The sequence below is a fragment of the Mus caroli genome, unplaced genomic scaffold (assembly GCF_978045245.1).
Source record: "Mus caroli unplaced genomic scaffold, Mus_caroli_1 scaffold_31, whole genome shotgun sequence".
Classification (NCBI taxonomy): domain Eukaryota; kingdom Metazoa; phylum Chordata; class Mammalia; order Rodentia; family Muridae; genus Mus; species Mus caroli.
In genome coordinates this window covers 3,221,154-3,233,657 of record NW_028227286.1, presented here as the reverse complement: position 1 = coordinate 3,233,657, position 12,504 = coordinate 3,221,154, and the positions used below count along the sequence as shown (strand labels likewise).

At 40.8% G+C, this 12,504-nt stretch overlaps 1 pseudogene; it reads left to right on the top strand.

Moving 5' to 3' along the window:
• The first annotated feature begins 3,534 nt into the window (after positions 1–3,534).
• On the top strand, positions 3,535–4,218 carry LOC146999992 (Y-linked testis-specific protein 1-like; annotated as a pseudogene).
• Positions 4,219–12,504: the final 8,286 nt, after the last annotated feature.

Here is a 12,504-nt window from a genome sequence, read left to right as displayed (position 1 = left end):
AGAAAATTACATTTGGGGAAACACATTCAAACAACATATGAAGGTGAATATTTGAAAATCTATAGTCATGTGGGGGCATTTTTCTTTCTACCTCATGTACACTTAAAATCTCTAGCTTCTTCCTTCCCTATGAAAGTATGGCAGCCCAGTGAGTGACATGTGTTTAGGGTGAATAATGATATACAAAGATGTAAACACCTTGCCATATCCTGTCAACCATATCTAGCCCAAAATGCAATATCCACATGAGAGTAGAAACATAAAAATAAATTTTATAGTATCTTGAAGCTAAAATTCCCAATTTAATCAAACCATCATTTAGAATTTTCTACTTAATACCAATGTGCTTTAAGTGTACAAGTCACTGGACTTTGTTGTGACTCTTTTCACAGGTTTATACAGTCCTTTAACCATCTTCATCCTCCCCACTCCTCTCCATTTCTACCTGCTCAGCCCCCCTGCTGCTGCCCATACTCTTTCAAAATATCTCCTTTTATTTAATGTGCCTTATTAAAATTATAATTTGACAATTGTCATTTTGAGTTTGGCTTGTCTCACCTAACATAATTCCCATTCCCATCTATTCTTTCTGAAAACAAAACCCTTCACTAGTAAACTTAGATGAGAAATACCTCTGTCTCTCTCTCTGTCTCTCTGTCTCTCTGTCTCTCTGTCTCTCTGTCTCTGTCTCTCTATCTCTCTGTCTCTCTGTCTCTCTGTCTCTGTGTCTGTCCTTCTCTCTGTCTCTGTCTATCTCTGTCTCTCTGTCTCTCTGTCTCTGTCTCTCTGTCTCTCTCTCTCTCTCCCTCTCACACACACACACACACACACACACTCACTCTCTCTCTCATTTTAAGAAATTCATCGTGTGGTTGACATCTATATTTCCTCCATAGCTTGTCTATTTCACACAGTATAACAATCAACATTGATAATATGGATGTTTAGTGATCCTTCTTAGATTATTATTGGAACGAAAATCAAACTGGGAAGATAGTACCTCAGATGAAGACTGCCTCCATCACACTGACATGTGGCCACATTTGTAAGGAATGATCTTTTGTTGATAGCTGAGCTGGAAGTGTCTAACTAATTAGAAGGTCTCATCCACTATGAAGAGAATGTACAGTGTGGTGGGGACAGTGGAGGAGACTGAAAACGATTTTTTGAAGAACCGAAGATCTATGTGGCATGAACAATTAAAGTGCCCTCTAATTTGTAAGTAAATTCCATACTTACCTGTGTCCAGTATTCTGTCAACCCATATTTCAAAAATAAAATTACATTATCTATTTCATCCTGTTTTACTGCATTCAATCTATGAAATTCCTTGTAACCAGAAATGGTGGTAAATTTTAAAGAGCTTTAAAATGTGACTGTTAGATACCGGGTTGTTTTAAGTTTATTTCAAATTTGTAAGCAGGCCCAAGGACTATGATTTCCTTGCACTTTGCAAAGAATCCATAATTCATGGTTGCCATTGGCTTCAATACAAGGTATTCAATCCTGTCAAATTCCAGCTTTCTTTGAATAAAAAATTGTCTTCCTCTAGCTGTGGGTTTTGATAAATTAATAGTGTGCTATCCAGTGTGTTGCCTCAAGAGTCTGGCAACATTTCTGATTCCAAGAACAGTTTAAAGATAACCAAGGGGAAGATTGTTACAGGGAAAATAATCACCAAGAATGCTGGTGTATCAGACACTGAAGACTTTCACAGAAGGAAAATAAAAACAACCCCCCCAAAAAAAACCTGAATAAACAAACAAACAAACAAAAAAACCAAATACACAATAAAAATGATACAAGAGTGAATCTACTTGGGCAGAATGTGAATCAGGTAATCAGGCCATTTTTGTAGGGATTTATTTTGGATTTCTAGGAGGCCATATGAAAATGTAAATTCTAGATGCTCAATGTTTCTGAGTGTAACTCCAGATGGAACCAGCCTGATAGAGGTTCTATGATGTCAGCTGAGATAGTGTGATGTCACAGAGCACTGGTCAGAGTTTGCACATCTATTCCACTTGGAAACACTAGAATTCCTTGAAGCTGGGTTCAGTATCTTCACAGTGGTGTGTGAATGCCAGGTCAGCTCCTGACCCATAAAGTTGTTCCAGAGGCTTTTGGTGCCTGGCCTGGTTCAGAAGACAGAATCTTGAAAACTAGGACATTTGTTTGGGGTATGTATATTTATGGAGTATCTTGGACTCTCATGGCTCCTTAAGGCTATATGTTTTCCCTCCTACAGTGAGTAACTGTACATTCTAATTTCTCCCATGTTTTGGATCTAGGAGGGTGGATGGTTTAGGTTATTTGATCTCCTGAGTTTATTAACCTTGCTAACAATATCTCCTTCAGAATTCCACTAATATGCCAAAACTCCCCTTTGTCCATGTGCATTTTAGAAGATATTACTTCTAAATGGCTGATATGGCATGGACTTGTTGAGATCTTGTTGAAGTCAGAGATGCAATAGCTTCAATAATATGCCTGGGACTGGGTCTGGAGACACAATACAGAAGGCCAGTTGTGTGCTCTGTCCCTAGGTAGATATTTGTGAAAGTAGCCACCTAGCTCAGAACATGCAAATACAAGAGAGGTATGGTGACAACTCTGGCTCATTTTTTAATTCTATTCTGCTTCATCCTTGAGGGCAACAGACATACCAACTTCCACACTGACCTACCCACTTAAGGAAAGTTTCCTCAGCAGAGGAAAATTAGCTCAGGGCTGAAGAAATTTTTATCTGAGTATGTTATTCTGAGCTCTAGAGAATTACTTGTTAATTTCCCTATGTTCATTTCCTGGAATCCCTTGTTCGTTGGTTTATTGGTTTGTTTAATTTTATTTTGAGTTTCTCTGTGTGTAGCTATGGCTGTCAGACCAGGCTAGCCTTGATGTCACAAAGGTCAGCCTCCCACTGCCCCTTGAAATCTGGGATTAAAGACTTAGGTCATGACCATCTCCTATTAAATTCTCTTTTTATTCGTTTGTTTTCTTTGTTCATTTTTTGTTATTTTGTTCTTTGTTTTGTTTTTTTGTTTGTTTTGTTTTGTTGTTTTTGTTCTTTTTGAAACAGGAATACTCTGTATATCACTGGCTGCCCTGGATCTAACTTTGTAGACCAGGTTGGCCTCTAACTCAGAAAAATGCCAGACCCTGCCTCCTGAGTGCTGGGAATGAATACATGCACCATAATGGCTTATGAACTTCTTATTTTGATAAAATTGACATTAGAAGCACACACCTGACTAGCATAGCCTTCTTCACCTACCCAGAAGTTCTCTTAAAGAAGAGCCTTGGTCCAGCATTCTCTCGCACCCCACACCCATTGCCCTTTAAGATGTCATATTTATGACAGAGGCAACAGCATTGTTTCTGGTTTAAACACGCAAGATCTTCAAAACCAGATAATGGCCAAGTATGATGATTGAACAAAGAATGATAGTCACAAGACAGTGGACCAGGTTTGCTGTGGCCTACTACACCAGTTCTACAACCATTTAGAAGACAATACCTCTGAAGAGGCTGAGCATGACATCCCTCAAAAAGAAGAGGAAGAGGATGCCTTCATCCCAGGCCCTGAGAATTATTGTTGGCTGCAGAATTTCTCACAGTTGGAAGGAAGGTAATGAACCTGTCAGCCATTGGAAGGCCATAGTTCTAGATCAACTGCCAACAAACCCTTCTCTTTATTTGCTGAAGTATGACAGTATTGACAGCGTCTATGGACAGGAGCTCCACAGTGATGAGAGGATTTTAAATCTTAAGGTCTTGCCTCAAAATGTAGTATTTCCTCAGATAAGGGATGCCCACCTCGCCAGAAGCCTGGTTGGCAGAGCGGTGCAACACAAATTTGAGGGAAAGCATGGCTCTGAGGAAAACTGGAATGGGATGGTGCTAGCCCAGGTGCCAGTCATGAAGGACTGGTTTTAAATTAGCCACAAGAAGGATCCGGTCCTCTACATTTATCAGCTCCTGGATGACTACAATGAAGGTAACCTTGACATCATTCCAGAGACTCCTCATGCTGAGTTGACATCACATGATAACAGTGACTTCTTAATAGGAAACTGGGTGCAATACACCAGAGAGGATGGTTCCAAAAATCTTGGAAAGGTTGTTTACCAAATTCTTGCCAATCCTTCTGTGTACTTTATCAAGTTTCATGGTGATCTCCAGATCTATGTCTATAATCTGGTGTCAAAGACTCCTTAAGGTGAAAAAATCACAAAAGTACAGGCCCATAAACTTGTAGAATAGGAAAAAAAAATGTTTGTTTTCCTGTGTTGTCTACTTAAGTGTCTTTGACAAACCCAGTATGATTGCCAATAAAATTTGTTTTGCTCTAAAATTTAAAACGTATGATATGACATGCTGTGAGTGAAGACTTTGGTGGAAGAGATGGGCTATGGTGGAAGAACAGTACATACATCTGATATCACACATGGTAAAATTAATAGGACTTAGTATCTCTGCTCTGTATGGAGGACTGGAATTGGAGATGGGATGTGGTGGAGCAGGGATCACAGCAAAAGAAGGATGTTTATTAAGTAGGGGAGAAGGATATAACATCAGTAGAATCTCTGGTATGATGTCTGAGGAAGAAACAAAGTTGGTGAAAGAGTGACACATAAAAGGAATTTGGCCTTGGAACATAAGGAGTAACCCATAAAAATGATCCAAACAGATTCAGCAATTAGAGAGTATCAGGTTTCATTTGAATAAAGAAGTCTAGTGAAACTTGTCTCTCTTTTTAATATTTTTATCTTTTCTTATATGTGTTAGAGTAGGACATGTGCTTGTGAGTGCAGGTGACTACAAAGATATGAGTTGTTGGGTCCCCTGGAGCTGCCATTAATGGTGATTTTGACCCTTGGATATGAATTCAAGAAACCATATCTAGTCTTCTGGATTTAGAGTCATCTGTCTAATCCCATAAAGATATCTATTTTAAGAAATACATTATTTACATGCAGAAAAGAAACCACGATGAAGGTAAGAAAGATCAAATTGATAGTGACCTTTAAAAAGAACATTGGACACACAAAGGAGTAGAGGACACTGAGGGATAAATAAATTCAAAGAAGGAATTCTCACAAAATGAAGCAGGAGACTCACGAAGAATAGAAAGTTCATTTACATAGTCAAACTTGTTCCATATCTACATTGTCTTCTTTTGTTTCTTAACAAATAGCCAGCCAGTCATTACAGAAGGATGTGGTGTGTGTGTGTGTGTGTTTCTTAGAGTACATTTTACCAGAATAAATAGTGAATCCAAATCTAAGAGTATATATATATGAGTCTCCCTAAAACATCATAAACACCATGATTTTTTTATGATCAGTTCAAATAAGTAATTCAGAAAATAAAATGAGTATGCTGTTAGGTAATTTCAGGTGTTGAATAGATCCTGTGTTCCTTCCCTGAGCACTCTTTGCCTCTGATGAATCCTGTGATCTTTTGGATATCTGTGGTGAATGACCCATATGACCATCAAAATCTCCCACACTGGTCTGTTCCACCTGGCTCTCCACCAAACTTATGACTATCTACATATCTGTGTGCTACTTCAACCTATCTATGCCCTTGAAATTCCAGTCTTTTACTTGTCTGTGACCTCCTTCTCAGAAAACATAGAAGGTGTATCGAATGCATTTGTGCTGACATCTTTCCTATGCTGTTTGTCATGGGTTTCAAATGCTTTGAGGTTGCCCACTTGGTAGGTCACTTCTCCTGAGTAGCCCCTGAGCTTCATGGGCGTCTGCCTTGTCCAAATCTGCACTCTAAGAGTTTCTCTTTGAGGGAGGCTTATCATGTACTCATTCATTGCTGTTTTTCTCTCTTGAATAAGTTTGTATGCTGCATGACTTGAAAATACTCTCTATTGTTGATTAATTTTGATATCTGGGAGAGATTCTGTACTAGCTGGTTGTCTTAGGGTTTCATTCATTTGAAAAGCCACCATTACCAAAGCCTCTCATAAGGGACAACATTTCATGAGGGCTTTTCAACATTTCATTACATGTTCAGAGGTTCAATCCACCATCATCAAGGCAGGAAACAGGGTTGTCTCTTGTCAGGCATGGTGGTGGAGTGTAATCTGAGAGTTATGCATCTTGATCCAATTGCAGCCAGGAGAAAAGATTTGTTTTGCATGCAGGGAGGAGGAGAGTCTCTTCCACACTGGACAGAGTTTAAAGACCCAGAATGATATGCTTCCTCCATCAAGGACACACCTACTCCATCAAGTCCACACCTCCTCATAGGCCAACTACATTCAGATTGCCACACTGGTTTCATAGCAACTTGACAAGATCTAAATTCTTTAAAGAGGAGGAGCCTCATTTGAGAAAATGCCTCCATATGATCTAACTCCCAAGCATTTACTTAATTGGTGGGAGACTGCCCAGTCCTTTGTGCATGGTGAAATCCTTGTATTGGTAGTCCTGTGCTCTTTACGAAAGCAAGATTTCAGGAGCAAGTCAAGAAGCATCACCAATCCATAGCCTATGCATGAGCTCCTGGCTCTATGATCCTGTGTTCTTTCAGGTTCTGTCCCAACTTCTTTGGTGATAAACAGCAATGTGGAAGTATAAACTATATAAAACCTTTTCTATGTAGTTTCCTCTATGGACCTGGTGTATCCTTACAACAATAGAAACAGTAAGTGGGACAGATTCTTACAGAAGCAAAATGTCCAATAGTATCACTGTCACTTATCCTATAACCACACACAATAATGTATAGACATTTCATTTTAATTTAAAGGTAAGATGTACTCATGTACCTATATGACAGGTAATTGTTCTAGTTTTCTTCTTTCTCACCATAAAGAATACTACAATCAATAATAACTTGGGAATAAAAGGGTTAGTTGCTTACAGGTTACAGACTATCTCCTAGGAAGCCAAAAATAGGAACTTGAAGTGATAACAGGAAACACTGTTTATTGACTTGACCCTGTCTTATTCACTGTTCTATTGCAGTGAAGTGACACCATGGTTAAGATTATTATTAGAAAATAAAGCATTTATTTGGACGATTGGATACAGCATCAGAACTTTGGTCAATCATCATGGCAGGGAGCACAGAACTGATGCAATAGAGAAATATTGATTCTTAGGCAGCCTGAGAGAAAGAGAGAGACAGAGAGAGAGAGAGAGAGACAGAGACAGAGACAGAGACAGAGACAGAGACAGAGACAGAGACGGAGAGAGAGAGACAGAGAGAGAGACAGAGAGAGACAGAGACAGAGACAGACAGAGAGACAGAGACAGACAGAGAGACAGAGACAGACAGAGACCAAGAGAGGCAGAGAGTGGCAGAGAGAGACAGAGAGACAGATTGATTGAGAGACAGAGAGATTGAGAGACAGAGAAAGAGACAGAGAGAAAGACAGAGATAGACAGACAGACAGAGAGATAGAGACAGAGAGAGACACAGAGAGACAGAGAGACAGAGACAGAGACTTAGACAGAGAGACAGAGACAGATACAGAGACAGGGACAGAGAGAGTCTGCCATTATATGGGTTCTTTAAATACAAAAGACCTCTGATTTTCCAAAAGAACCATTTTCACAATCTTAATCTGCTAATCTAAGAAGAAACAAACGAAAGCAAAAAAAATTCCACCAGAGAGAAACTAAACCTGATAAACAGCTTTTATCATAAATGGGTGTTGGATTTTGTCAAATGCTTTCTCAGCATCTAACGAGATGATCATGTGGTTTAGGTATGTTTTTTAAAAACATTAAACAACCTAAAATAATAATAAAAAATCTGTAGAACCCTAAAAAGACACGAAAACACCTTAAGTCTAAAAAACCAGAAATGTTGATGTGAATAATTCCAGTACTTTGGGAGGTAAGGGTACAACCCCTAAAAATTGCCCTAAAATTCAACAAAACCTCAAGAACCCTAAAAAGACCCCAAAAATTATAAAACCATTTTGTGAAACAATGTGCTATAGTATTTGAAGACTCATAAAGTGATGATCGAGGTCATAAAATGTACCACTTTGACCCAATGGGCTCTCATAAAAATAAAATAAAAAAAAAATAATAAAAATCCCTTCTGTTCAGGAACTCATGGGATATTTTTTATTTAAATATGACAAGCAGGTGCAGGGGGAGTCCCAGGGCCCTGAAGTCAATGATGAAGCCTCTGATGGAGGCCAGAGAGGCGAGGTCCAGGGGCAAGAAGTGAGCTGCAGGGGGCGGGGCCAGGGGGTCAAGGCTTTTCAGTCACTCAGGCCCAGGGCAGGAAATGCATGTCATGGGAGGGGCCTGTGACGTCAGCCTCCTTCAGTCTTTCTCCAATTCAACCAATGATCTTGTCCACTAGTTCTTATATCATGACTATTCTATTATTTTGTTGAATTTATACATCTGATCTAAGAGCTTTCTAGAAGGTCTCTAGGGGTTTTTCCTGTCAGGTTATGCTATTTATTACTAAAATTATTTGACTTCAAATTTCTCTATTTGCATCACTTTTATTAATTTTTTTTGCCTTGCTCTCTAGGCAAAATTCATAATAAATTCCTTTAAAAAAAACCTACAATTCTATTCAACATAGGTGTTTCTCAGCCATTCGGTGTTCCTCAGGTGAGAATTCTTTGTTTAGCTCTGAGCCCCATTTTTTAATGGGGTCCTTTGATTTTCTGGAGTCCACCCTCTTGAGTTCTTTATATATATTGGATAATAGTTCCCTATCTGATTTAAGATAGGTAAAGATCCTTTCCCAATCTTTTGGTGACCTTTATGTCTTATTGACAGTGTCTTTTGCCTTGCAGAAGCTTTTCAGTTTCATGAGGTCCCATTTGTCAATCCTCGATCTTACAGCACATGCCATTGCTGTTCTATTCACTTTATTAAATACTATTGGAAAGAGTACATGACCTTGTTTCTTGATTTTAGTTGTTTGAGATTTTAGAGACTGGGTTTCTCTGGTTGATCAAGAACTCCCTCTTTTATATATATATATATATAAAATCAGTTCAAAGATGTACTGTGCAAACAGGTAAAACTGTGTTCTAGGAATTTCAGACTTGTCAGGAATAGTCTAATTCTAAAAGGAATAATACATGACATGTATAGTATAATCTTACTGTTCTTAACAGCAGTTCTGGAAGAGAGTAGAATTACTTGTATGTGAGTCCAAACATCCTAATAATCATATTACATTCAACAACACTTTGACAAAGGAGACTCCAGAACTTCTGCTAAAATGGGACTTGCATAATTGTAAAGTGCCCTGTTCAGATATGGTAGATCCTATGCACATCTGCACAGATGGGGAAGGTCTTAATGTGTCTTGTGTACCTGTGCAAGACTTGACTGTGGCTTCAGAATGAGGGGAAGGGCCTAGAGATACCTCTGTAGATGTGGCCTCTCCTAGAGCATCATGGACATATTTGAGACATCTAAGAGACTCTTGGGCAGGTAGGGAGATTTCTAGCCCTACTTGTGTACTCATGGAATTTCCAAGAAAACTTTCTTCAGCTGGAGAAGGGGATAACAACTTCTGTCTAGAAGTATCAGGTGTCTTAGCCAACTTGATGGTCAAAACAGGTTCCACGGGGCCTTTTGAAGATGAAGTAGAACCCAGAGCTTTCTGGGCATTTGGAAGATATTCTGGAGACATATGTTGGCATGGAGAAGGACCAACGGCCCTTTGTCCATGTGGATAAGAGTCTATAGCATCTTGTGTATTTGGGGAAGATGGCTGATCCTCTTGAGGAGATAGGGTAGTTTTCATAGTCTCCTGTGAAATTTGGGGAGGTCCTATGGATTCTTGTGCACAGGTAGAATCCAAGGAATTCCCTTCTTTAGCTGTACAGTATGCTACAGACTCTTGTGTGTGTAAATCATGTCCCATAGCACCTTGTTCACATTGAATTGGATCCAGAACCTTCTGTACAGATGGAATATGTCCTAGAACATCTTTTGTAGATGTGTCACAACCACGAGTCCTTTCTAATGATGGGACTGTGGCTATAATTCCTTTTGTAGAGGTATCCTGTCCTACAATTCCTTTATGTGATAGGGTAATACTCACAGAATACTGTACAGGTTTTGGAAATCCTAGCATCTTTGGTGTATATGGGGAATTCTTTACAGCCTCTCCTACACATACATAATGTACAAGCGCCCCCAAGGGCTGCATGGAGGGTTGTATGGTCTCAGCACACTGTACAAAGATGGAGCTTGTTTGGCTCCCTGGAAGCATTTTGGCAGAATCTCGGCTGTTTGGGACCTGATGACAAGTCAGGAGGGCCCTTTTAGCTGGTGGGGGATATTTGAATAATTCTTGATCAGATAGTGACTTTCTGAGGACCCATTGTTTGGAGAGAGCATCTTTCAGTCCTCTGCTAGAATGAGAATGTTCAGGGTCACTTTTCATAGCAGGAGAATGATTTAATCTTCCTTTCTGTGGGAGAGCAGATTTAAGAACATGTCTTTGATGCTCTTCCATAGAGGGGGATAATCCTAGTGGCCCCCTTAGAGATAGAGAAGGTTTCAGAACCCCTGGAGAAGATGTTGATGGTTCTAGTTCACTTTGTGTTTGTGCAGAAGGCACAAGAGTCCCTTTGGAGGACTCGGGAGTTTCTATCACATCTAGCCTATGTGTGAAACTCTCAAGAGCCCCTTCTAAGGATGGCAAAGTTCCTTGAGCTCCTTGTATAAGTGTGGAAATTTTTGTCTCTGATTGGGCAGATATGAGCGGTTTGAGGCTCACTTGGGGAATCATGTTTGCATTTCTTTCCCTTTGGAGTGTAAAAGATGATCCGAGCCCGTTTTTTAATGGTAGAGGACTTTGAAAGCCCTCTTGGTTTAAAGGGGAAGTTCTGAAATCCCCTTGGTCAACAGGGTCAGGTCTCAAACTAACTTTACTAGAAACAGATTGCATAGAACACTTTGGGGGAGAAGGGGAACATCTTTGTCTGTCTTTGTGACAGGACTTATCTCCATGCTCTGCTTTGGCAGCTGTCAAACATGTTGAACTCTCTTGGGGAAAGGAGATGGAACTCGGTGCATTTGGGACAAAGGAGAAATCTCTGACGTTACCTTTGGGAGAAGGAGGTTTTGATCCCTCCTTGTCTGATGGAGCCTGTGGTAGGTCCCCTTGAACAGAGGAGTCTTGTCCAACATGCTTTGGAGGAGAATTGGAAAGATGAGAGTTATGTAGGGTAGGGGACATCCTTTTAGAACTCTTTCTGGAAGAGGAGGCATGTATGATTTTCCTTTGAGCACAAGTGGGAAGTCTTTGGGATGCTTGGGCAGAAGTGGAATGTCCCATAGACTCTTGGAACTATCTGGTTAGTTCCAGAACATCTTGGGTTGATAGGGACAGTCCCTGAGCATGTTGGGTGGATAGCGACAGTCCCTGAGCATCTTGGGGAGAAGTGGAAGATCCCAGATCTTCCTGGCTAAATCGGGAAGGGTGTGGGGAACCTTGAATGTGTGGGGAAATTACCTGTCCATGTTGTCCAGCAGAAGATGGCCCATGCACTGTGTGATCTTCTTTGAACTTTTGACTGACATCTCCTGCCCCATGTTTAAAAGATGTTGCAGGCACTCTGGCACCCAACTGGTCAAAATCCATAGGTTCTTCAAACACAGTGGATATAGACTGGCTTCTTGTCACCTTCCCAGGGATGGGCACAGAAGAGGAGGCTACTCTTTTTCTGGTGGCGGGCTGTAAAACAGATGGTGTGGTATCCCTGGTCAGTGGGTGACTCGTGCTCTCAGGAACCTTCAGAGGATGTGTATGTGTCCATTTTTTTTTGTTCTTTTTTAGATCATTCAGAGGCTCCGAGGTCCTCTTCTTGGCCGAAGCCTTGACAAGAGCTTTGAGTTTCACTAGCTTTTCTGTCACATGCGCATCAGGTGTTTTGAATCTCTGGTCTTCATAGGGATTTGGGCACCTGAACTTTTACCCAGTTGGTCTAAGGGGCCCCGGAGTAGCAAAGTCCCTCGGGTCTCTGCTGGTCAAGTGCTGACCCTGTTGGGGTAAGGTGTTACCATCTGGTTGGGGGACAGTGAAGGGGGTCCCAGGCTGTGGAGGCTGGGATATCGACAGTCTGTGGTCAGAGGTTAAAGTCCAGGGTGAGGCTTGCTGCCCCCTCTCCACACGTCTGGCCATTTAATTGTTCAAGAAACATGAAATGGGCCACTGCCCATGAAAGGGGCAGCGAATGTACTTGCAAATGGTTACTCGAGGCTAAATAAATAAATAAATAAATAAATAAATAAATAAATAAACGCTTAAGCAGTTTCCTCTGAGAGAGGCTCTCTCTCCCTAGAACTGTGAAAGTGTCCTGAAGGCCAAGCACACAGAATTAGAGTGGCCATTGGCCTCAGGAATAAAGCAAACCTCGAGAACTGCTGTCCTCATGCCTGAACGGGCCAGTCCTGAGCCTGGAGGGAGGCTGTCCTCATGCCTGAATGGGCCAGTCCTGAGCCTTGAAAGTGAGTGTCCTTGTGCCTGCACGCGTCAGTC